Consider the following 27,300-nt stretch of genomic DNA (forward strand, 5'->3'; position numbering starts at 1 on the left):
AGGGATTTGGTTAAAATGCAGATTTGTATACAGAGATCAGAGGTTACAATGGGATTCTGCATTTTTAACAAGCTCTGAGGCTATGCTGATTTTGCAGGTTCATGGACCACAAGTTGGGGAGAGGTAGCCTAGATTTAAAAATGCAGCTCCTCATTACCTGGACCTTAGCCTTTAAGCTGAGACACAAGAGACATATTCATAGAGAATAACAAATAGCATCACAATGCAAAGATTTTGAGCCAAAGGTTTAGAATTATGGTTTAATGGAAAGTGGGGGCATTGCCATCATTGTGACCATATTGCATCTGAAGATATTTTTCAGTGCCTGCTTTCCATCCTTGTTTCACAGACTATAGATCAATGGATTAAGCACTGGGCTTACAAATGTGTAGAAGACAGCTACTATTTTAGATTCCTCAACAGTCTTTTCTGTTGGTGGTCTCACATACATGCAGAAGAGTGTTCCATAAAATAGGGTAACAGCCATCATGTGAGAACCACAGGTGGAGAATGCCTTGTGCCTTCCTTCAGCTGATTTGATCCTGAGGATGGCAGCAATAGGACACCAGGATGATGGTGAGGGAATTGGAGAGGTTGAAGCCAGCTGATGTGAGCATGGCATGTTCCTTGACATAAGTATCAGAGCAAGAAAGCTTAATGAGCAGTGGGTCAGCACAGTAGAAGTGGTTGATGATGTTGGATCTGCAGAAGGTCAAGTGGAAGGTCAGGATGGCCTGGAAGAGACCATCTGAGAATCCACAGACATAAGGAAATGTGGTCAGGCAGATGCAGACTCTCCTGGACATTTTCACACTGTAGCGCAGTGGGTTGCATATGGCCACATAACGGTCATAGGCCATTGCTGCCAACATGTAGAATTCGGAAAGTATGAGTGCAATGCAAACATAACATTGAGTGAAGCAACCAGCATAGGAAATGGTCTTCTTCTCAGATAAGAAAGCCATCAGCATACGTGGAGTTGCATTCAAGGTGTAGCACAAGTCCACAAAGACTAAGTTAGTGAGGAAGAAGTACGTGGCAGTGTGAAGACGAGGGTCCTTTCTGATCAGCATGATCATACCCAGTTTGCTTAAGAGTGTGACAAGGTAAACAACCAGAAACAACACAAAGAGGAGAGGCTGGAGGTCTGGGCGATCTGAAAGCCCCAGGAGAATGAATTCTGTTATTGTACTGCCATTTTTAATGAGCATCCTGGGAGTCCATGCTTGCTCTTGAAACAAACAGAAACAAAGAAGATGAATAGGTACAATCCATGTTAAGGACAACTGAATTCATTTTCTCTAAATGTGCTCATGCCATCCAAAATCATCTTTTTCTGTATACTACACAAAATTATTTCATATCTCTCTTTTATTATTACATTTTACTTTGTAATAAATTACTTACAGATTTTATCTGTGCACCTGTATCTATGGGTTAACTGAACTGACAGTGATAGCTATGCCTATTTTTACACCTCTACCTGCACCTGCACTATCGATACAGATGACCTACATGTCCACTGCCTTCTTGGAATTGTCTTTACCTCTCAAACTCTACTTTTTGGACAAGGCCCAGTTCACTGGACCCTCCTTTTTGTAATATTTATTATTTCTCCCCTCACACACGAGACTAAATAAATTATTTTTGCTGTATCTAAGTTTCTAGCAAAGTCTATTTATATTGTACCTGCTTTTTCCTCCATATATGTCAAACATTCAAAGGCAGGGATGGAGTCTAGTTCATTATTGTTCTATCACTGCTCAGCACATACTTAACACTCTATAATTAATTTAAAATAAGAAAGGAAAATAAGTGTTTTTCTGAAAGAATGAATGACTTGCAATATTTTACTAATTCTTTTTCCTTGAACTTTGCATGATGTCATGTACTTAGGCGAAAAAGGTCTTTTGCTAGTCTTAGTGTACAAAGGAATTGCTTGAGAAGTTTGTTTTCAAGCAAATTCCAGGTATTTTGTTTCAAAAAGTTTTATGTGGAATGCTGAGACCTTCATATTAAATAAATTGTCGAGGGAATTCTAATGTATGTGTCCCCTGGAGAGAAACGCAATCACAGTGGTTCAATGAACATATGCCAAATAAAAGAAAAAAGCATCTTCAAATTAAATTAAGTCTCATACAGTATTTTGAGGATGGTCAGTAGGCATGACTTAATGTGGTAATAAAGAATATAAATTATATTTTTGCATATTATTAATCACAGCTTGTATCTATCAAGAGGTATTACTATTCCCTCAGCCTTTTAAGCTCTCCTCACATCACAAACTAGTCATAAACTTTTTTCTTCTCTCAAGATGCTTTTATTTTTGTCCTTTCTCTCATACTGTATCCAGCCTTTGCAATTCTATAGTCTATATCCAGCCTGCTCAATTCTTACCACATTCAAAAAACAGTCACAAAATATTACTTTACTATAAACTTGGAAAGGCCGATAATGAGGTCTTAATTAGCACCTGTACCTCCAGTACCCAGGACAGTATGTACTCAGTGAATATTAGTTGAATAAACTCGTAAGAGTTATTTATAATTACATTGATCACTACATAACTGGTTTTAGTTTCTAAGCTCATTGCATGCAATAGCAGATTTATTTCTCACAATATCACTACATGGTAGATACTGGCATTACCTCCATTTTACAGATGAGCAAAATGGAGTACAGAAAGATCAGGTAATCAGGCCAAGGTCACACTGCTAGTGGGCATAAGATCTGAGATACCAACTCATCTTATTTGCAAACCACTTTTTTTATGTTCTGTTGCAATATATTGCCTTCCTAAAGTTGAACTTTGCCAGGAAATACCATATATAGACACAGAAGGCCTTGAGCAATGAAATGACACAGAGCAGTCGGGATAAGGACATAATGGCATCCCTGAATACTGTAACCTGTAAAACAGAGTTGAGTCACTAATCTTCCTGGTAAACATAGGCATTTTCTAATGGGCAGCTTATTGGTATACATATCTTCTGTGTAGCTGACCCATAGCCTATGATCACCTGTGTTCTAACATCAGGGAATACCATACTGAGAAGCAATACTAAAGCTTACCTTAGGGGTCAGTTAGGGACCCTGGTTGCAATATTGTTTTTGCAGTTTAACTGCTTAGTAGAGATGGGGAAGTCACTACATGTCTCCACTTGTAAGTGGTAATAATAATGCATTTTTGTCCCCTCTCAAGTGATTGTGGATAGTAAACTAAATATTTATAAGGGAAATATTTATTAATACTCAAACTGTACATTTAGGCACTGTTGATAAATAATTCAAAAAAAAGCTTTAAAAAATTCCTCCCTTTTGGAGCTGACATTCTAGTGGGCAGAGAGAGATAGTATTCCAAGTAAGTATGTAAATAAATGATGTTTCAAATGACAGTAAATGTTATGGAGAACACTAAAGGAAGAGGGGTTTGGGGAAAAGGTAATTGCTGAAATTTTAAATAGGAACATTAGAAAGAATTCATTGAACAGGTGACATTTTTTAAGCAACAAATTGGAGGATGTATCCTACAACTCAACAACAATAGTACAAACAGCTCAATTATAAAATGTGCAAAAAAATATGAAAAGGTATTTTTCCTAAGAGGAAATACAAATGGCTAAAAATCACGTGAAAAAATGTTCTTCTTCATAAATGCAAATGAGAACCAATAAAAATGACTGACATTAAACAAACAGGAAACAATAAATGCTGTAGAGGATGTGGAAAAATTGGAACTCTTATTCATTCCTGGTGGGAATGTATAATGGTAGAGCTGCCGTGGATGGGAATTTGGCAGTTTCTCAGAACACTAAATATTGAATTACCCTACAATCCAGGACTTCCACTTGTCATTATATACCCAGAATACATGAAAGCAGTGACATGAACAGACATTTATACACCAATGTTCATAGCAATATTGTTCACAATCATCAAGAGATGGAAACAATCCAAATGTCCTTCAACAGAAGAGTGGATAAACAAAGTGTGGTATATACATACAATGGAATACTATGCTGCAGTAAGAAGGAACAACGTCCTGAAACATATGGCAACATGGATGAACCTTGAAGATATAATGCTGAGTGAAGTAAGTCAAACACAAGAAGAGAGATATCTATTACTACTTCTATGATCTCCCTGAACAATGTAAAATCAATGTATTATACCGTAGAATATTGGAGACTTAGTGATAGACAGAATCTAGTGATGGAAAATGATAATCTAATATGTTCATATATGTTAATGATGGTGAATTTAAAGGTGTGATTCTCTGCTAGTGGGATTATAAGTACCAGAGCTGTATTGAAGGCCAATAGGATTGAAAGAGTTTGCTTCAGCTGATCAGCACTACAAATATAGATAGGCATGACACTGGTACAGAGAGTTGACAACAGAATGGTATGGGGAAAAACCTTTTGAATTCTAAGGGCCACAATTAATAGGAATACCATACTAGTACCATACAAATACTAGGGAAAAATAATTAAGGGCTGAAAAGAGCTATGAGTTGTTTTGGGTCATGAGTATTAAAAAAAAAAATAATGAAGGAAGTAAACAAGCTATAAGGATCTCTTGGATAAATTCTTCCAGGAAGAATAAACAGAAGATTGTATGGAAACTGGTAGTGATGTGTGTGTGTGTGTGTGTGTGTGTGTGTGTGTGTGTGTGTATTCAGAATCCATGCAGAAAAATGCAGAAAACTCTAGCTGAGAGTTTCCCTAAAATGAAAATATTTCACTTCATTGAAAGACTGATTCATGTATTCTTATGACTTTCCTATCAACAGTCTTCAATGGAAAACAGAGGTAAGAGATTAGTTGAAGCTTCTCTTGAAGAATTGTCTAGCAGTAAATAATGTGAAAATAGCAAATATTTCTATGGATGCAGCAAGGTGGCATTAGGGGATATTTTCATCCTCCTCTGCAACAAGAAATTCCGGAGAATTAACAGGTGTTGGTTACCAAAACAGAAAAAAAGGAGAGAAAAAGTTCAAGACATGGGACTTTAAGATACAATAAAAATGGCATGATAAGAAATGGTCTTCAGGGATTCTTTGGCAGGAAAACTTAAATGTACTTTCCTCAACTGTACAGGATAAATAATAATTCTAAAGCCATGGAGTTGTTGTAAAGATTAAATCAGAGGATGAACAGAAAATATTTAATGCCCTCCTAATATATTTTAAATCTAATCATCAGAACAGTTACAGTATTGAAAACTTTTGAATGCACAATAAATTTGTTACGAAAATCTCCACTGCTGTCTTACAAATGCTCTTTTAAAAAATCTTATTCATAATCAAACAAATAGCTCTAAATGCAAAAGAGTACTTTCATATTTGGTCTTAGAACAAAGTAAAATCTTGCAATAGAATTAAGTTATGGAAAAAAGGAAATGTGAGCATTGAAGAAAATTTGTAAAATATTTTGAATTGTTGAAGATAGTATAAATATCCTAACCATTTTTGATCGTTTTATTCATGGTCTTCTAGATGAATTTTTCATATGTGTATATGTATGTGTGTGTGTGTGTGTGTGAGAGAGAGATATTAACTAAATTTACAGAATTTTGTCATCTTCTACTTATCTTTTGCAGCTTTCAGTTTCCACTCATCACTTTAACATTTGGTAATTCTTATGCCATCTAAATTTGGGAGACAAATGTTTTCCTGGGTCGTGAGTGAAGTCAAGAATCTCCTCTAACAATGCTTTAACACCTGAAGTTTTGTAAATTCGTGTGGTTACCTATCTCCAGGCAGTGATATCACTTTTTTGTTTACCTGCGAATAATTTGAAAACCCTACCATTCTGTGATGTGTCAACAAGCTTTGGTAGTTAGTGATTCTTTAATTTCTATATGATTAAAACAATTGTTTCCCTTTTCCTAATTTCTAGAAGTTTTTCAAGTTTTTTAAAAAGAAATAAATTATTTGATTAAATTCCTGGGTTATTTGTTTTAAAATTTTTAATAGAGAAAAGCTAAGAATTGATAATGAATCAAAATTTTGTTTCATTCACAAACTTTAGTCAGGTAGGTGGCTAAAATTTCCTTTATAAAATTCCTCTATATAATCTAGAATTACACTTTCAATTTTCTGTGCTATTCAATGTATATTACAAAAATACTATTTCTTCATTTTGCAAATGCTTGATTCTTTTTTATTTATACTGGAGAAATGGTTACTGAAAATATATTTTTTACATTTAAGTGATTTGTATTCATTTACTTTCTACTAAGATTTTCTTTGCAGAATTATATTTGTTCATTTTCTTGAATGATTTTTGAAAGTTTAAGGCAAACTTCAACCTCTGTTTTAGGAGGAAAATGCTATTGAATTTTCACTGGTACATTACTGTTCATTAATTTATTCTAATATTGTAAATTGTAATGTGCATTATTTTCATTTACATTTTGAAATCATATTAAAAATTTAAACTTTACGTATATAAGGTCCGGATAAATTACTGAAATATTATGTTTTTCTCTGAACTCAATATTGGCTAGAACCCATGTTTATAGCAATTCTTCTTTGTTTTGTTTGCAATCAGAGATGTCTTCGATAAGCACTTATTTTTATTAATATTATTTTTTACAAGTCTCATCTTGTATATGCATTATGACCTTTCTTTTTTTTTTTTTCATTTTTATTGAGATTGTTCAGATACCATACAATTATCCAAAGATCCAAAGTGTACAATCATTTGCCCCTGGGTACCCTCATACAGCTGTGCATCCATCACACTTAATTTTTGTTCAATTTATGACCTTTCTTTTTTAATCCATTATTTCTTTTTATCTTAAAAGCTGAAATAAAATGACAAAATTTTTACTTTGGCTCATATTAGTGACAATTAAATGTGTTTTTTATATACAGTGTAAGTTTTTATAATTTAAAAATTATTCATAGTTTCAAAAGAGTTGGGAAAACTTCTCCTAATAGAATTTTTAAATTTTTATTCTGTTATCATATATACAATCTAAATTGGGGTTAAGTCTTCTTGGAATGTTTGATAGAATTCTGTGATGCCATCTGTTCCTGGGCTTTTCTTTGTTGGGATGATTTTAATTACTGATTCAATACCCTACTGATAATGGGTTTGTGATTTTTCTTCCAAGTCAATGAAGGTAGTTTGCGTGTTTCTAAGAATTTTTCCATTTCCTCTAGGTTATCTAATTTATTGGTGTACAGTTATTCACAGTATCATCTTACATTCCTTTTTATTTCAGTGGGGTTGGTAATAATGTCCCCTTTTTCACATCTAATTTCATTATCTGTATTTTGTCTCTTTTTTTCTTTATCATCCTAGCTAAAGGTTTGTTAATTTTATTGATCTTTTCAAAGAAACAGCCTTTGGTTTTGTTGATTATCTCTATTGTTTTTGTTTTCAATTTCATTCATCTCTGCTCTAATTTTTGCTACTTTCTTCCACCTGCTCACTGTGTTTAGTTTGCTCTTTATCTAGTTCTTCCAGTTTGAAACTAATTCTCTGATTTGAAGCCTTTTTCTCTTTTTAATGTGAGCATTTAGAGTTATAAATTTCCCTCCCAGAAATGACTTGCTTCATTATATCTTATTATATATCTATAGGCTCTTTATATTTTATTGTCTTTTTTATGGACTGTTCCAGACTTGCTTTCATTTATTTATATTTCTATGATTTTGAATATGTATCCTGTTTGTTTCTGTTGGCAATGATATTTTGTTACTCTGCTCTCTCCCAAGATGTTGTCCAATTCTGAATGGTTGAGGAGGTTTCACATAGCAGAAATTCCAGTCTGAGGGAAGGGTGATATTTTCAAATTTGGAAAACAATTTCCAAGGTTTTGTCATTTGGAATGTTTGTAAGGAATAATTCAGTTCCTTTAAGAGATGTAGGAATATTCCACTTACACTTTTCTTCTGTTGTAAGCATTGTAAGGCATTGTACATGCCATCTAAGTTATGAAATTTAATAAAAAAATATTGTTTATAACATTTTCTTACTATCCTTTTAGTATTTGCTGGTGACTATATTATTGATTGGAGTCAATAATGAATAATACATTTTGAAATAGTAGATAGTGTTATTTATCCCCTAACTTGGCAAAGGATGATTACATTTTTGTGAATGAAGACACAAATTCCTCTTAAGTATTCTGAGGAAATGGAGCTCTCTACTGTTTAAATGCTCTGACCAATGTTTTAAAATTAGTGGATGACATAATAAAGACAATAATTTGGGGATTCAACCACATAGGCAAAAAGACTTTTTGAATATTATTCCTTTCTCCAACTTTATTTTTCAAATTACTTGTGGTAGCTCCCATAGCTGCTATGTAGAGTATGATTTATATCAGTATTTTTCATTGTAAGATTAACATGAAAAATACAAACCTTTAGCCCCCCCCCCCATTATGTACTATAGCTATATGATATCCATCATGATTCCTTTGAAATACAGGGATCATCATATTTTATTTCAATTCTTTTGTCCCTTAACTCATACTTCAATTCCACTTACTACCCAGACTTATATTCCTTTTTAATCACACTAGTGCATTCCTTTGCAACAATAACAAAACACACACAAAAAAACATGTAAATTCACCTTTCGTTTCCTGTGGCAATAAATCTTATGTGATTTTTGCTTGCATTGAATTACTTTTACAAACTTAATTAGCATATTATTATTCAAAAACTAAAATATATTTAAAAATTTGGTGAAGTTTTTAAAGAAAGTTACAAAATATAATTGGAGATGTAGCTCGATGTGGATGGGCCTGATTTATTTTTCTTTATTTAAAGTAGTCAACTTATCCATGTATAAATTTCTTATTACTAGAATAATACAGGTTTGAGCATCCTTAAATTTTATAATATTGAAACAAAGATGGGAATAGAACTGTGTTGACTTTTTTTAAATAGTAGCATCACTCATTCTTTTAGCATACTCCCCATAATATATCAACATTTTCATACTCGTTCACCATCAATGGATCTTTTAATAATTAATTAAATATGATCATACCCTTTATCCTTTTCATTAGAGGCAAATCTGGCCATCTCTTTATCTTCAACTGGAATTTTTAAGAGTAAAAATTTAGAGGCATTCACTATCTTGGTTTCTTAAAGGGGTCTGCTTTAGTGAGATCTACTAAATGACAATTTAAAAAGCTTGTTCAAATTTCACTTACTTAAATCTTTAAAAAACAAAATCTGACTTTTGCCTTCAATTTAGGAAGCAGAAATCTAGAAAGGGATTTGCTTCCACTCTTATAGCACATAAAACTAGATCTTCTACAAAACCATAAATTTACTGGGACCCATCAGATAGCTAAAGACATTAGGCAACTGAACAACACAAGCAGTGAGTAACCAGTAACACCATGTACTTCTAGGAGAGGGTGAAGCATCTGGAGTGATATCTTCTCTTAGGTGCAGGTGAAAACTGAAGACCTAAAGTTTACAGTGGATTAGACATTGTGAATTTTTGACAAACAAGAGCATCTTGGGAGAAAAACTAAAAGTTTAATGTCATACTTTGACCTAAAAGTAATATATATGAAACCAAAAAAGACAAAAAGCCTAGCCATGATTTATGGTCCTTTGACTGAAGAATTAAATATTAAAGAATGTCTCATGAAGAAAAATATATCCAAGTTTTTCCTTGGTTTTGAGTACTCAGGTTTTTACTGATGGAGGTTACCACCATATATAGGCTGGTTATACCTTGCCTTTTTTTGGTAAATTTTGAAAGGGAAGGTGTGAAGGAAAACCAGAATGCATTTTATGATAGATGTGAATATGAAAACTGCTTTACTTGAAACTCCTTTTTGTTCATGTATGCATTGAAAAGTCTTTAAGTACAATCAGGGATACACAGACATGTTGGAATATTGTGGACTAGATTTGCATTATAAATAAGAGCATATCTAAGACAGATATTTGAGGTGGTCTCATTTAATGGCTGTCAGTATTAGGGATTCCTTAGGGAAAATGCAGCCCCAGCACTGGCTCTAGGCCATTTGATAGGGGAAACATGATGTTTATATTTTGACTTTGGCCAAGTTATACCTCTCTGGGCCTCAGTCATCTCTGAGAGGTTGACAAACAAAGAACTGACATTTTTTTCAGATCTTATCATTATTAAACTACTTAATCTTGTATCATATTTAAGATCTTTGGGTGGGATAATAAGAAGAGCAAATAAGTGGATACTTATATAAATTTAGTATAGGTTCTAGCACATACATGCTCAGTTGTATAAGCTATTAATATAATTTTCTGGCCAGGAGGCTCATTTTCTTTCTGGTATTTGTAGGAGTTCTCATGTGGCTTTAGACCCTATAGCTTGCATGAAGATAGGAGATTTTGTCATATTATTAGAAAGAGAAAGTTCATGAGAAATGTGCATGTGATTTCAGAATGGCAATCACATACACAGATGGGCAATCGTACACTTTACTGGAATATAGAATTCCATAATGCACCAAGAAATTTGTTAGGTGCCTCCAGTGGTTTAAAATAATTGTTTCCCTGGTTAGTATTAAGAAAAGAATTTCCTGATGATATGCCATAGAGATTAATTGTTTGCATCTTGTACCTTCCATAGTTTTATTTTTATATTTTTTACTTTTTTTATTCCATAGGGAATAATTGTTATTTGGGGAATTCAAGGTACCCATTCCCAGGAGCTTAATTAAATTATAAAGTCTTAACTCAATTATGTACACACCCTGAATACTTAAGAACCAGGGAGGAAATGTCTGTCCATCAGGTTTGTTAGATTCACATTGCTTGAAAATGGAAATGAATATATATTCTGAGCAAAATGTATTCCAAAAGTAGGTCTAACTCAGTTCTTCTAATTAGAGAACTCTTAGAGTCCAAATTTTGGTGCACTTATGGCATGAAATACTTCTTTTGGCATTAAGAGATAATCTGTGGAAAATTGGGACCGTATCATCTGAACACCACACATTACAGAACATCTATCAGTGTGAGAAAGAATACAGACTAAAAACAAAGGTATATCTTTTCTTATTCTTTCCATCTTTCTTCCCCTTTCCTCCTTCTTTCACATCAATTTCTTTCTTGAAATCTAGTAAAATTGTCCATGGAGATGCTCCCTAAATGCCATCTTAATTCTGAAGGTTGAAGTAATGTGTACATGAGCTGGTCATGGGGAGTCAGGCCCATGTGAACTCTCTCTGCTTGAGAAAGGAAATGTATTCTCTTGAGCTTTCTATTGTGTTTACCACAAATTAGTTTCCTACTATTGGCCTAGAAATTTGTAAGATTAGTTTCAAAGTTTATATTCCTCTTTTATCTCTGGGGCAGGGAAATAATGCACATATATTTTTATTAAGTAGAAGAGAAAACCTAATGTAGGACCACTTTTTATTCCCATTTCTTTAAATTTAGTCCAATATATGGGAAAATAATTCCATGTTGCATGACTTAAAGTCAAGTCTTTCTTCACTCCACTTTCATTGCACACGTGTATGAACCAGGTATCTAATCCTCCTGCAATCTAAGATATCACACTCCTCAACAATGAGATTGCAGAGAACCTCACCTGGGTAAATTTATGTTACTATTAGAATGAACTAAAACAAAGTGTATATTATATCGTATCACAAGAACTGTAGCACTGATTTGACAGAGCTTATTAAGTTTATCAGGGAACAGGTGTCAATTTCCATGTGGCCATAAAGCATGTCATTGACTATATTTCTTGTCCATCAAACTGCCTAACATAATAGAATATTTCAATTAATTCTATTGTGGTAGTAATTGTGGAATCCCATGTAAAGTTTTTCTTGATGCTAAAATTATTTTTGATCAGTGAGCTGCACTGAGGTATGTCACATTTGGAATAACTTGAAAACTGTATTTTTCTTATAACTCATAAAAACAGGGTTTAGTATCAATATTACATGTCCTGAAGTTAATATAAAATCACCTTTTCTCCATTAGCTTTTTCCTAGGTGATAGGCAAAAAATTTTGTCTGTTTCCTGAACCTGAAATATAGTAGCAAATGGAGAAAGGAAATGCAGCACTCAGTCACAGTTCATTCTCCTGGGATTATCAGAGCTCCTCAAACTGAGTGTCTTCCTCTCCCTGGTGTTCCTTTTCATCTATGGAGTCACAGTGATGGGCAATCTGGGAATGATCACAGTGATCCAGGTCAGCTCTCAGCTTCACACCCATCATTTCTGCAATCCTGAGCATCCAGTCTGCAGCGGGCAGGCAGAAAGCCTTCTTCATCTGTGCATACTACCTCCTGGGTAGAACCATCTTCTACGAGTCCCTGATTTTCACATATCTACAGCCTGATAACATGTTCTCCCTGAACCAGGCACAGGTGGCATCTGTGCTCTATACCATTGTAATTCCAATGCTGAATCCACTGATCTCTATTTTGAGGAACAAAGATGTGAGGAATACTCTCCTGAGAGTCATACCTAAAAAACTATTTCCATGACGTCTATGCATCGTACAATTTAAACAAATCTGGATGGCTTTATGCCTTTAATTACTCCAATAAATGGGGAAATATTACAGTAACTTCACACGGCAAAAAATTAAATGATTACTTAGCAACCTTCGATTTGGTATACAATCTTATTTATGTGTATTGAACACTGAATCACTATAATAGGAAGTCATTTAGGCACATCAATTATTTAGAGCATGGACATATGGATGTAAGTAAAGGGGCATATGAGCAAAGTGCTCCTCTGAAGTTGAAGCTGGATCACTTCAGTGAGGTACAAACCATTCAGTAATATAGAGACATCTCTTAATAATGTGAGGTCATCTCTTGATAATGTGAGGTCATTTTGCTAAGACAGTTAAAATTTTGATCATTTATCTGTGACTAAACATGTTTTTGTTTTTTTTTGATTACATAGAAAAGCAATCTGTTTAAGAATTAGTGTATGTTCTCCATTAAAAGCAGCAGAGCTTAATTTCCAAGTAAATGTACTATGTCTCTCTAACTTTAGAGTTAACTAACAAATGTGTAGGTGTGTGTGTGTGCCTGTGTGTAGATAAATGAAGCACTAGCTGTAGCATATTTCCTTCAGTAGTTGAGAAATATATAGATACTTGTTTTCCAAATCTGGCAGAAGGCTTCTGACAATAATGAATCAACAGCATGAAAAGAACAACAGCAAAAAAAGATATTTGCAGGGCTTAATAAATACTTTTAAATGTAAACCCAGATGATTAACTCTCCCACATATTGTTACAAAATCTTTCAGTACTGCCTTTACTATGCATGAATCATTCGTAGCAATCAAAAGAATGAGTTGGGACGTTATATTTAAGATGTAAATTTAAAAGAATCAAAGATTAATTTGATGTGGTCCTTTCAAAATCAAATGAGTCTCTGTAGAATGTTTCTTTCTCTACAATAAGACTAAGACCATAAACTGCTTAAGAGAAGGGTTTATTTATTCTTATTTATTCTTTAGAGCATCTAGCAAAGTATCACACATAAATATGCAAGTAAATATTGATTGTATTTCAGCATCATGGGGAGGTATTTATAGATGCATAAATTTATTCTTACTTGCTAATTAACAATAGTTTTCTTTGTTTTTTTCCTAGCTTGTGGAAGCACAGTGATAATGGATTAAGGCCAAAGACTCTATTGATTCATGTTTATATATTTCATTGGTATTTGGACAACCTTATACATATTGGGATCTTGAAAATACTAGTTTAGATGAAAATTTTATTTCTAGAATTGCCTTTCAAACATTCATTATGTATATATTAAACATGGTATAGTGATTTACAGATATATTTCTTCTCAAATGGTGCATATTCTAACTAAAGGACTTAGTTAGGGAAACAAGACTAAACAGAATTGTACTGTGCAGGTATGACTTTACTTAATTGTAGTAAGCTGGGTGGGAAGTTTTCATATCTCATACTAAAACAAAACTCTAAAGAGAAATCAGTCTTCAGCACCTTCTATGACAAGATCTGTGTGTGTGTGTATGTGTATATCTTTTGCTTAATTTGATAGGATCAGATTCGAACAAAAGAAATAGACACTCTCACACTACTTCAGAATTCAAAAGCTAATTTTATTGTTACTAGCAAAATTAAGAAAATATTAAAGAAACTAAATGATTAGAATTAAATGACTAGCTCAAACATTAAAGAAATAGAACAAATGTAAAAGAGTAAGAATACATCACCATTTGGACAGCAGCATCCCCGGGTTTAAAAAGCGGGAGTCCGAGAAGCCTTTCACTCTACGGCGCTCCCTGGAGCCCTGAAAGGGAATTCATCAGCCACACAAAGTGCGTCCACCTTGCAGGAGAAGGCTTCAGGGGATCCAGGAGGGGTTTTCCCTTTTAAAGTCCGAAATACATTTGTCATAATTAAGAGCGTTCCCCTGAAGTTGAAGCTGGGTAGACTTCATGTCTCCAAGGCAAGACTTCCTCATGATGTTGTTGGTGTTATTTAGGATGCTTTGTTTCTAAGGATATGGAATACTAGGTTTTATGTACATGTTTCCATGGACCGCTATTATTTAGATGTTATATAATACCCTTTAGGTGAGGCCACAAGGACATGCTCTGCAGCACCCCTGCTCCTCAGCATGTAAGCTCCCAGAATCCTTCACTTATGTAGCTAAATGGTGTATATGTGTGTGTATATTTTCTCTTATCTATATTACAGCTTCAAGCCTCATTTTACAATGTAATGTTTCATATTATAAACTGTTCTAATATAGTGGACATCTTATCAAACGCTATGGCATTATTGTAGGGATATACTGAGGCTACTCTCCATATATTAACTCACTAATTTTATAAGCCTGTATTTTCTTTCCTTCCAATCATAGAGTCGCTTTAAGATTGGTTACCATGAAGACTTTTCTTCATGATTATTGAAAATCATTAAAGCAGTTATATTTTATGAATTTCTTTTTCTACAAGGTATCTTCATTTATTCTTTCTAAATATAATGTTCATTTAAAAATAATTACATAAAAATAATTATGTAAAGCAGCATGGCTTCCACACCTTATTCCTATTTATCCTTTTTCTAATTTGTATGTGTTTTGTATTTTGCAATTGCATTGAATATGTATTCATCTATAGATAATTTCTAGTAGCTTGCACAGTTGTATACTTAATATTAATAATACAGTGATATATTTAGTTGTTCTTTTAAAATTATTAGTGTCTATAGTTATTTGCCCATAATAACATGTAGTACTATATTTTATTCATCCAAATTATGTCCATATTTACTCCTCTCAGTGTGCCCTTATGCTTGTCTCTAGTCTACCACTCATTATCTTTTCTAGCTGCTTTCTCTGCACTCTACCTCTTGTCCCCAGGAATATACATCTTTCTAGTACGAGTCATGAGTTTCTTTGCCACTCCTATTTCTCTCACCTGATTTCCTGAAGGCTCTTGCTCTTTCTCACACAATTGACCAAATCTGTAATATTTGGGACTATGTTCACAGCAATAAATATCATGTTTGATATATGACAGATATATTTTCTTTTTTAACATGTTGAGGAAAGGCACTCAGCTTAAAACATGTTTGATGTAACAGGCTTTAAAATTAAGACAATTATTTTTGTTCACTTTAAGATATATTTTATATCAACTAAAAAAAAACAAAGATTACTTCTCTTAACTAGTTTTATTTTGAAAATTATTAAAGGAATTCCCCCCAAAACAAAAATCTAATGAAAATAAAATAAACGAAATGAAATTAACTTGTTGATATCATGTGGATGCAGACTCACTCTTAAATCCATACACAACAATAAGAGGTCCATTTAAAAATGAACTCAAGGGAGTTGTAGGTGTCTTCTGGTCCAAGTGCCCCAGCCTTGGGCGTCTTCTTCTGAATCCCCTCCCCTCTCCTGGTGCTACAAGCAGCAGACCATTCATCAAGGGTTTTGTATCTGAGACCCAAAAGTTTTTTACCCAAGATGTTGAATACTGACACGGATTCCATTGGCCGAAAATCAGGTGGAACTGGAGGAAGAAACACAACTTATTAATCAAGTGTTGGAACTCCAACACACACTTGAAGTTCTCTCAGCAAGAATAGATGCAGTTAAGGAAGAAAATCTGAAGCTAAAATCAGAAAACCAAGTTCTTGGACAATATATAGAAAACCTCCTGTCAACTTCTAGTGTTTTTCAAACAACTAACACAAAAAGCAAAAGAAAGTAAAAGGATTCATATCCTTTCTGTTTTATGGAACTGCTGCTGATTTTTTTTTCTTTAAAATTTGAATAGATTCCAAAAGTTATAGTACATTTGTTTGTGGTTTCATTGAATATTTATGAAGATAATGGCAAATCTAAGCAAGAATTAAGAGCTCTAAAAGTATAAATGGAGACTTCTATGAGTTTGTATGTTATCTTAGTCTATGAAAATGCATAAATGTATTGATTATAGAGACTTTATAATTAGAATTGTATATATTTAAGAAAACTTGAAAATGAGTGTTTTATCAAATTTGCTTTGATTTGTAAGTTTAACACTGTATTTTATTATAGGCTTTGTAAAAAATGATACAAAAATAACTACCATTTTGTAAAAAAGTGACCAAAATTACGCACTGAACACACAGCTTTATGTACCCTGCCCACCATCTTGTGCCTGTTTTCCATTTGCCTTTTCCTTCCCAGTTCCCCTCTCCTAAGGATACACAGCTGGTTCCACATTTGTAAAAGCAATTTGAGTAATTAATCATTTATGAATTGAACCTGAATTCATTGTTGAACTTAACCAAAATAAGTTTCTCAACTAAGACCTGGCATTTGTTATATTTAGTAACAGGATAGGACTGTTAGTTCCTCTTTGATAAATTGAGAACAGAGGCTATAAATATGATTGTTCTTTGAAACTGTGAAGTTTCAAATTGGGATATTTGTTGTTCAAAACTTCCTTCTGCACAAAATGACCACTTGATATCTACAAAGATGAGCTCTGGTTGTGTGTGTGTGTGTGTGTGTGTGTGTGTGTGTTTAAAATAGAAAATCTCAGGAAACATAGAAATAAAATGGAAAAAGTACTCGATAAACAGTAACCAACTCCAAATGTTTTCACTCCAGATTTGTGTAATACCTGACATAGATTAGGACTTTTGGGGAATATATATGAAAGTGGATTAAGTCTGACTAACTTTATGTAAGACAAATTTGGAAGAGAACAGTTACAAAGTGTTTGGTCTCCTAAGGTTTATTTATGGTGCCCAGAAGATCAAGTTTGCAAAAATTCTTAAGAGTATGTTAGTATCAGAATAATGAATGAAATGGGAGGATTTTATATATGTACTGGTTGATAATTTTTCTCAGTATTTAATCTCATTAGTTCTTGAATTTTCTATAAATCCAACTACTTGATTTTTAGAATTTTGGGCATCCTTTTATTAGCACTTTTTTTTGTTAAGAGAATTTTGCAGAAGTAATGTTAAAATGTTAGTTATAATAGGAAGACAGATTCTAATATAGCTTGTGGTTTTAGATTTGGGTCACTTTTAATCATGGGATAATAATCTTATGTTTGTATTGGTGCAAGTAAAGTTCAATAAATGACTTTAGCTGTATGAATATTTAATAATCATACTAGAAACATTTTGCATCCCTTTTGTGACCTAATTTACAAACATTTGAAAATTATGTTGTGATTCTGCTTTGTTGTTTAATAAAAAGCTGTTTCAGAGAAAAAATGAACTCCAGAATATTAGCTGATAATAAGAAAAAGTAGTACAGAAAAATGAGGATTTTGCATTGGATATTTGCCTTGCAAGATATGGAAAAGTTGTGGAGGGTGGATAGAGAGCTATCTAAAAATAGCTAAAGATGCCATATAAGAAAGGAGGCACAAGAAGGAAAAATATATTTTAATAAAGAAAGTAGAAATATTTATTCAATGAAATATAAATAAATTATAGAAAATCTAACTTTTTTGAGTGGAACAAATTCCTCTAAAAAGTTAAGTATTATCAGAGTAAATCAAAACCCAAGATCCAATATAAAATAATTCTTACACAATTTTTACTAAGATATAGTGATGCAAATCATAGGGTCAAATGGCACGAAGTAACTAATTGTACAGAATGTTGTTTTAACTGTTCCATTTACCTGAGCCTCATTTCCTTTGGGTAATTTTATGGATCTCTACTTCACTTCTTCCAGGTTGCTGAAATGTGACCTATCACTGAAAAGTCTCTGAAAATTATTTTTTAAGAGAACAAGCCCAAATGTCTGCATGTACACCCTCCCCTTAGATTTTCTCCTTAGCACTTATTCTCAACATACATGTTCTTCGTCACTTACCACCACCCCCTTCCCCTGACACCTAATATAACATCACTCTTGTTAGACCTCACTGTTACTCACCTGCACAGCACACACCTTGCCCAGGGCATTTGCACTGGTGTCCCCCTTGTCTGGAAAACTTTCCTACCGTGTACAAGAGTTAGGGGACAAACTCTTCCCCTTTCATGTCTTTGATCAAATGCTATCTATTTTATTGAGGCATGCCCTGGACACTCTATTTCCATTTCCTTCCTCATGCCCTTGTGCTAGAACTTCTTATCCACTCTCCGATCTTAAAATTTCTTTCTCTTTCTAAACAGTACTTTTCACACTCAAACATGGCATGCCACTTATTTCCGTGTATTTTTCTGTTTCTCTCAGATAGAATATAGCCCTGTGGACAATGCCCTGTACATTGCAGGCATTCAGTAAAATGTTTTCTGAATAAATGAATAACATGCAATGGCATGTTTGTACATAATTCTTCTAGTGTGTAATTAATCCAACAAATAAAACACATTTTGGGATTATAATATCTGAATAATATATGTGAGAAGGCTGAAATTGCATATTAACATTTAAACCTTACTTTCTCAGCATCTATGAGTTCCTTATACAAATTTATTTCAAATAATTCATGTATTTCAATAAATTTCCAAAGTTTAATATAAAGGAATCACATTTTCTAACAATGTATTTTAATTTTCAATTAATTTTCAAAATATAAAAACTGAAATTCTGTTCAACTTGAAAATTAAAAACACTTAAAGCTAAAAACACAATCCTAAGTTATACTTGATCAAATGTAAAATAAAAATTTGATTCTAGACTATTTATATAATGGATAACAATAAAAGTAATGCATAACACTGAACATACAATAAAAATAAAGTGGTGCTTAGATGAATAATGGAAACATTAAATGCCGTATTCTTAAACAGGAAACATAAATAAATCACATAATTAATTATATGATGATGCTAGAGAAAGAAAAAGGAGTTAAATCTTAAAAAGTAGGGAGAATAACAGTGATGAAACTAAAATAGCATTAATGAATTAGAAAGCCAAAAATTGATTATACTTATCAAACAAAGAAACAAATTAAATAGAACCATAGAACCATTCTTTAATAACCACCCCCAAACCTCAAGGGGGGGAAAAATAAGGAAAAAAAAAAAAAAAACAGGAAGTATTCTATGAGAGGAGGGAGAAACTTCAGAAAAAGACGTAGGACAGACTTTTGCTTCTGCCCTGACAGAGTAAGTGGCACAAGAATTTCCATGATATCATAACTAATTCTAAACCTCGACAAAATGCATATAAATTTTGCTTCCAGGCATTGGACAACAAGCCAGAAAGTTCAGTTATTCATCAGATTCTGGAATTACATGAGAAGAGACTTATGTTTAACTTGTCTTTCTAGATAGCTGAGCAAGGAAGTGAAGAGTACAAGCAGAGTATAAAGGTCTAGTCTTGTAAAACTAAGCAGACAGGAGGGGAGGCCGCGGCGCGGAAAATGGCGGACGGGAAGGCGGGAGAGGAGAGGCCTGAGAAGCCGCAGGGAGCTGGAACCGTCGGAGTAATGGAGGGGAAAGTTCCAGTCGCAGCGCTGAGAAACGATCAGCTGAAGAAGAAGCTGGCGACCTCCCAACAAAGCCTACAAAGATCTCCAAGTTTGGATTTGCCATAGGTAGTCAGATGACAAAGAAAGCATCAGCCATATCCATCAAACTTGGATCAAGTAAGCCTAAAGAAACTGTTGCAACTCTTGCTCCAAAAACCCTTTCAGTAGCAGCAGCTTTTAATGAAGATGAAGATAACTTCTAGCACAATGTTGAATAACAGCAGTGATAACGGGCATCCTTGGAATGATGATAGCTTCATAAAATGAGAGTGAGCCAGAGGAAATGCCTCCAGAAGCAAAGATGAGGATGAAGAATATTGGAAGGGATACACCAACATCAGCAGGACCAAATTCCTTCAACAAAGGAAAGCATGGGTTTTCTGATAACCAGAAGCTATGGGAGCGAAATATAAAATCTCACCTTGGAAATGTCCATGACCAAGACAATTAAATGATGTGTTTTGGGATTGGGGTGTGGGGGTGGGTGTAAAGTTAAAAGGAACAGTTTCCTTTTTTAAAGAATGGTATAAGACTATCTTTGGAGCCGCCTTTTTTTCTTTCTTTTTTTTTTTTAAGATTGAGTGGTACACTAATAAATGGGAGTTTGAAATTAGAGGTAATTTATGTTTTATATACAGATTTCAAGACATTTGCTAATTTTGTAGTTTCATGTGATTAGTTTCCAAAGGTTACAGATAATAAAGAAATCAGAAATGGTACCTTTTTAGAATTGCATATTTTTTTAGACACAATTATTAGCACATTAAGAGGGAAACAAAAAGTAATTGCCTATTTAACCTGGTTCTTCAAAATGCAAGCAGTTGCTCTCTTAACTCCCTCATTACCTGAACTGTCTGGCTCCCAGGAACAGCCTTATAGAAGGGGGGAGTATTGTATTGGGAGGAGAATGTTACTGGACTATTGACTGAAAGTAAACTTAAATCAATTTAAAACACAGCTTTTTTTCCTATGGGCATTTGTTTCGTTTCAAGTCATCATAAACTAGTTATTGCATCGCTAGCAGTGGATACAGGCTTAGCTCTTTAAAAATAAACACTTTTTGAAATTCTGTGTAAACTGTTGAGTATTTGAAATAGCTCACTTACTTAATGGGTCTTGTCTACCTTCATTAGTCTTCAAAGAATGACCATTTGCTACCAAAGTAAATCAGTATTTTGAATGTGCTTCTGTTGGTTTTTGTTTTTAGCTAGTTCTTGTCAGCATTTCCACCAGAACTTGAGGTAAATCATAAGGAAGCTGTTTCTTTTAAAATACAAACCACCACCAAAAAAAATATATAAATGTACATATTGCTTAAATATTTGGCTATTTTTATTTTTTAAAAGATATGAACACCAAAAAAAATTAACATTGTGTGAAGATGGAAAATGAGAAGATGCACTTTCTGTACTTTGTCAAAGCATTTAAGTTACTAACTTGTGAAATCCAATTTGAATTTAACTTTCTTATTAATAGAATAATATGGCTTATTTTAAGTGTCTATGTATTGAAGAATTGCCTCTCAAAAGCACATTTTAGGGAAATGGAAGGAAAATGCATCTTCAAATGTAGTTCATGGAATCTGATCACATATACTTTGTTCTCTGTGTTGTAGGGTTTGGTTTTATTTTTGGTATTTTTGTATTGTGTATGAACTTTTTTTTAATGTGACAGTAAAATGCATCTTTAAAAGCATAGTCACAAATAAAAGAAACATTTAAGTATAATGGTTTCCTTAAAAATTCCTACAATGTTAAATTTGGAGGCAGCTTCAGACTATTTTATTGGTGGTGACTGCTCACTGATCTCTTCTAATAGGTAATTAATAACTCCAGAGACGCAGCCTGACTTGTATATTTCTAACACTTTGTTCACTTGCATTTAAGTTCAGAATAGGCCCCAAGTAAAACAATGGAAATATAGATGGAACTATTAGTTCTTACATGATTTAATTTTATCAAGATAATGTGGAGTTAACTTACTTAAATATAGACAGACTTTACATTTTCATCCATTTTATTGTTTGTTAAAATAACAACTATCCCTCTCCTATATATTCTTTTCTTCACCCAAATGAAATATTTACCTAAGGTCAAGATGGGAGAGAGAAATGACTGAGATGAATGTCTTTACTAAAATACCAATAAATTTGTCAAGCTCAAAAAAAAAAAAAAAAAAAAAAAAAAAACTAAGCAGACAGAAATTGGAGTTCCCAGCACCTGAAGAAGTAGAACATTCAAGACAGGGAACCAGAAGAAGGTGCCCCAAATGTTGGTATGGGGGTTCCCTGTAGGTCCTAGGCTGAAGAATGGGCTGCATGTGTGCAGGTGGGACTGGAGAGGCTTAGCCAAGAGACACTGCCACCGGGCTAAGAGCAGAATACAACTACAGAGCTCACTAAGCACTTGGAGAAGTTAGAGTTACAACCAGCTGTTATGAAGAATATCTCTACATAATTGACTCAGGCATGAAACTGAGAAAAAAAAAAAGCCATAAATTAGAAGGACCATGCCCTGGAGTGAGGGTCATAGACTAAGTATAAGGAGAAAACCAAACATATCTTCCTTATCAAAAAATAAAATAAATCTGAGATGTTAAAAAATACACTGTTTGTAGTTTATGGCCTGACCGAACAAAACTGAAGAAACTTTAAAGGAAGACAACATAGTCAAAACAGTTTATAAGATATCACTCCCGAAATACAGTATATAATAAAAAAAAATCACTAAACACAAAACAAAGAAAAAAAAGAAATGTAAAACATTTGAATAAAGATGTTTATAATGTATTTTAAGATGATCAAGAATGGAAAGGTAAAATATCTGAAATGAAAAGTTATCTGGAAGAACTAAATATCCATTCATCACCTGGTGCACACTCCTAGAGGAAAGTTTGTGATGGGGCAACATCTAATGCTTAATACATGAAACTGTGAGGTTTTACAAAAGGCTAATTTAATTTAGATCAAGTAGTATTATAATTACTTAATGATAATGTCAGGATAAAGTTACTGAAAATACTGTATGATAAAATTATTCATATATGTAAATAGATATATAAATAAGCATCTGTTGCAGTTTGCTAATGCTGCCAGAATGCAAAATACAAGAAATGGATTAGCTTTTATAAAGGGGGTTTATTTGGTTACAAAGTTACAGTCTTAAGGCCATAAATTGTCCAAGCTAAGGGATAAACATGAGTATACCTTCACTAGAGAAAAGGTTTGGCATCTGGAAAACCTCTGTTACCTGGAAAGGCATGTGGCTGGCATCTGCTCTGGGGTCTGGTTTCAAAATGGCTTTCTTCTCTCAGCTTTGGCAATGTGCTCCTTCTGTCTGAGCTCTAGTAAATTAATCAAGGTACCCACTGAATGGGTGGGGCCACACCTCTATGAAAATTATCTAATCAGTGTTATCACCTACAGTTGGGTGGGTCACATTCCATGGAAACAAGGTTCTGACCTAATCAACACGAATATGTCTTTTGGCAGGACATGATACATCCAAACTAGCACAGCATCATATACATAAAGGAAAATAATTGGAGGAAAATACATGTAAAGATTAACAGTTATGAATTATTTTCATTTTCTTCCGTGAATTTTGTTGTACTCTAATTTTTGTGTAATAAACTAGTTTTGCTCCCATGATAGTGCTACACCTTTAAAAAAAATGTTTCATTGTGAAAAATGTGCTAGTCCCACCTTGTGGCTAACAATCTGGCCTTTCAGTCATAGAGTAATCAAGTATTTCTCTAGAAATACCTTCCTTGTTACCCAGACAACAAATTAGAGCATCACTAAGGAATAGCAAACAATCATGCTCAAAATTATGAGGTGTCTAAGGAATAAGGAACTCTGGTACAAACCTAACATGGATACATTAGTCCTTGAGCTTTTATCCTTGGAAACATGCCTAGCAATAATTCTTGGAAATTGGTTCCCAGGGATGACCAAAGGTTTCATCAGCAGTCCGCAATATAAAAGGTGCCATGGCTTTGTCAGGATGAAAGGCAAGGGTTACTTTGCCCTACTTTTATACACAGTAGCTCCGTGGTATACTGCTGAGACATAATTTCCAGGTAAGCTTTCCATTTGATGAGAACCTGAACAAAATTTTTAGGTTGATTTATTTTACCTCAGGTTAAAACAAAAATGCATGCAAGAAAAAATAAAATTCATTTATTTTAAAGGGAGGAAACATTTTGACCTAGGAATTTGGATCTCTGTATATAAATTATATATTTTATTTGTGTGAAAAATTTGAGGTTGACAAATATCTAGATAGATGATTTCGGAAGAAGACTTTTTCCACCACCTTTTGCTCATGGTTAGTATTATTGTCAAAATTAAAGGGTTTTATTTCAAATCAAATAAAATGGGTGTGTTATTAAAAGAACATACCTATGCATATACGTAACATTTAGGCCTAAGGAAAGCCAGGACTTGTAGAAATGGAAATACAGAGTTGATGGAATCTGGGTCCACAAGCAATGTACATAAATTGGAAGTATAATTTTGGAAGAGTTTTTATTTTGAATGGTCAATTTTGGAAAACAACTTATCTTTCAGAAATTAAAATGTGTGATCTTAATTTTAACACAATCAAATAAAGCCCTATAAGGTTGATATTTATGATTAGACATTGTGTTAAATAAAATTGGATACAAAATAAAAGTAAATGACTCATTAAAACTTTTTCTGTCATTGGTTATTACAAAAAAATATTTTCTCAGTTTTGTTGAAATTAACTGTACACAGTTAGATAATGTTATGAACATGTTCTGTGGACTCCACATATCTCTGTAGAATGACAGAATCAACATTTAATGGCTTTGACTCTGGATAAGTTACTTAAACATTTTCTGCCCTTTTTCTCATCTAAAAATGAGGATAATAGTAACACCTATGGTATAATATTTTCAGGTGGATTAAATGTGTTAATGAAGGCAAGCATTTATAACCGTGACCATTCAGTCCAATTATGTAATATACATGGACTTGTATTACAGAATATTCAAATGATGACTTATAGCTATTTATATTTCTAGAAGAACTAAACAATTTTTTTTTTAAATGCCAGGTCATTCACATAAACAAAAAACTTTTTCAAGCCATTCACGCTAAATATCAGCTTTGATTTCCAAACAGTTTACAACAGTTGAACACTATGTGGAGTAGGAATAACACAAATGTGCTTGATTTCATTCTTATGGGATTGACAGACTCTGAGGTGATCCAGAGGGTCCTCTTTATGTTATTTCTCATGATATACTTACTTGATTACCATGTTGGGAAATGCAGGGATGATACTGATAATTCGCCTGGATCTCCAGCTTCACACCCCCATGTATTTTTTCCTCAGTCACCTGTCATTCCTTGACCTCTGTTACTCTACGGCCATCGCACCTAAAACCCTAGAGAATTTATTGAATTCTACCACGTATATTTCATTCATGGGCTGCTTCACCCAGATGTCTTTTTTTTTCTTCCTGGGTGTCACTGAATTTTTCCTTCTCTCTTCAATGGCCTATGACCGCTATGTAGCTATCTGCAATCCTCTGACTTACCCAGTTGTTATGTCCAGGAGATTCTGCCAAGCCCTTATCACTGGGTCCTATGTGATTGGCTTTACTGAATCATTAGTCAATGTTGTTTACATGAACAGTTTGCATTTCTGTAAATCCATTGTAATCCACCACTTTTTCTGTGACACAATCCCAATTTTAGCCCTGTCCTGCACTGACACTCAGGACACTGAAATTATGATACTCATTTTTAGTTGTTTCAATGTAATGGTGTCTCTTATCACAATCTCTGTGTCCTATGGGTCCATTCTGTCTACTATCATGAAAATTAATTCCACTTCAGGAAAACGCAAAGCCTTTTCTACTTGTGCCTCCCACTTCCTGGGAGTCACCATCTTTTACAGCACTATGATTTTTACTTATTTAAAACCAAAGCAGTCCTACTCCTTGGGAAGGGATCAAGTGGCCTCTGTGTTTTATACAATAGTGAGCCCCATGCTGAATCCACTCATTTACAGTCTTAGGAACAAAGAGGTGAAAAATGCTCTCATTAGAATCATGCAGAAGAGAGAAGGCTCCAGGCAATTCAAAGGACAGTGATGCTGTTCATTTAACCTCATCTTTTCTTTCTGTCATATTTGCATATTTACTTGGACTCTGTCTAAGATAAATTAATCTTTTAGTTTATATTTCTGTTGAGCCATCTTTTACTTGGCCAAACATGATCTTGAATATTTTCAGGAAAATGGTTTTGGAAATCCATTTTGAAATTGGAAATCATGCTTTATGTTTTAAACTCAGTGTTTAAATACAAGTGTTTTATAAAGAGCAACTAATATGCAAAATAAGAAAATGTCATATCACCTTTTAAATAATATTACATAAATCCCCATGGATGTTCCAATTTCAGATACGTTTATTATAGAAAACAGCTATTTTTTTGACACATTGATAGTTCCCAAACTCAATCCATTTAATATATAGGGAAGAAACAAGTATAGAGTTTGAAAGCACTTACTTTGAAATCAGACATTCCAAGGTTTTGATTCTAGATCTGCAATCATTTTTGCTATATAATCTTTAATAACTCACTGATAATTCAAGACTCAGTGTCCTCAATTGTACAAGATAAATAAAAATTCCAGGTCTGTGAGTTATTGTGAAGATTGAATGAGATGAAGAATGTAAAGCACTTGATGCAGTACAAATAAATTGTGGCCATTGTTATCAGAAAACCTATATTTTGCAATATTTTGAATACACAATGGCTCTTCTTTTGAGGAATATTCACTCATCCAGACCTAGAGCTAAGCATAATATTGTGAAATAATTAAACTATAGAACATGTTATATATTAACAGTGAAGAAAACTTGGACATAGTGAAAAATATTAAATAAAATGGAAATGCCCTAAAGAGGACTGAATAATCAGTAAGAGATTAATTTTATTCTTCTAAAGTAACAATTATGCATATGTATGTATATATTACATAAGTATTGTTATTTTTTACATAATCTTTTGCAGTTTTCAGTTACTGCTTATAAGTAAAGCTTTTGGTATTTACTTTGTCATTTAAACCTGTGAGATGACTGTGTTCTTGGTAACTTGGCAAAATAAAGACTCTTGCAAAGCTTTAGGATCTGAAATTTTGTAAATTTTCCATGTTAAGTTTCTGCATGCAGTAATATGTTTGGTGTCTAATTGCTAAATATTTGAAAACCTACCTTTCTGTAATGTGCCTATAAATTACTTTGCTGACATTCTGTGTACTTCATAAAATAATTCCCTTTATCCTGATTTCAAATTTTTCTTAAAGTTCCTTAAAAATAAATAAATTCTT

At 33.5% G+C, this 27,300-nt stretch overlaps 4 pseudogenes; 3 read left to right on the forward strand and 1 right to left on the reverse strand.

Moving 5' to 3' along the window:
• Positions 1–343: 343 nt before the first annotated feature.
• LOC119518040 lies at positions 344–1,211 on the reverse strand (annotated as a pseudogene).
• A 14,755-nt stretch (positions 1,212–15,966) lies between these two features.
• On the forward strand, positions 15,967–16,213 carry LOC119518261 (annotated as a pseudogene).
• A 3,612-nt stretch (positions 16,214–19,825) lies between these two features.
• Positions 19,826–20,416, forward strand: LOC119517882 (annotated as a pseudogene).
• Positions 20,417–25,101: 4,685 nt separating this feature from the next.
• Positions 25,102–26,059, forward strand: LOC119518041 (annotated as a pseudogene).
• The last annotated feature ends 1,241 nt before the right edge of the window (positions 26,060–27,300 follow it).

Source organism: Choloepus didactylus, chromosome 21 (assembly GCF_015220235.1).
Source record: "Choloepus didactylus isolate mChoDid1 chromosome 21, mChoDid1.pri, whole genome shotgun sequence".
NCBI lineage: Eukaryota > Metazoa > Chordata > Mammalia > Pilosa > Megalonychidae > Choloepus > Choloepus didactylus.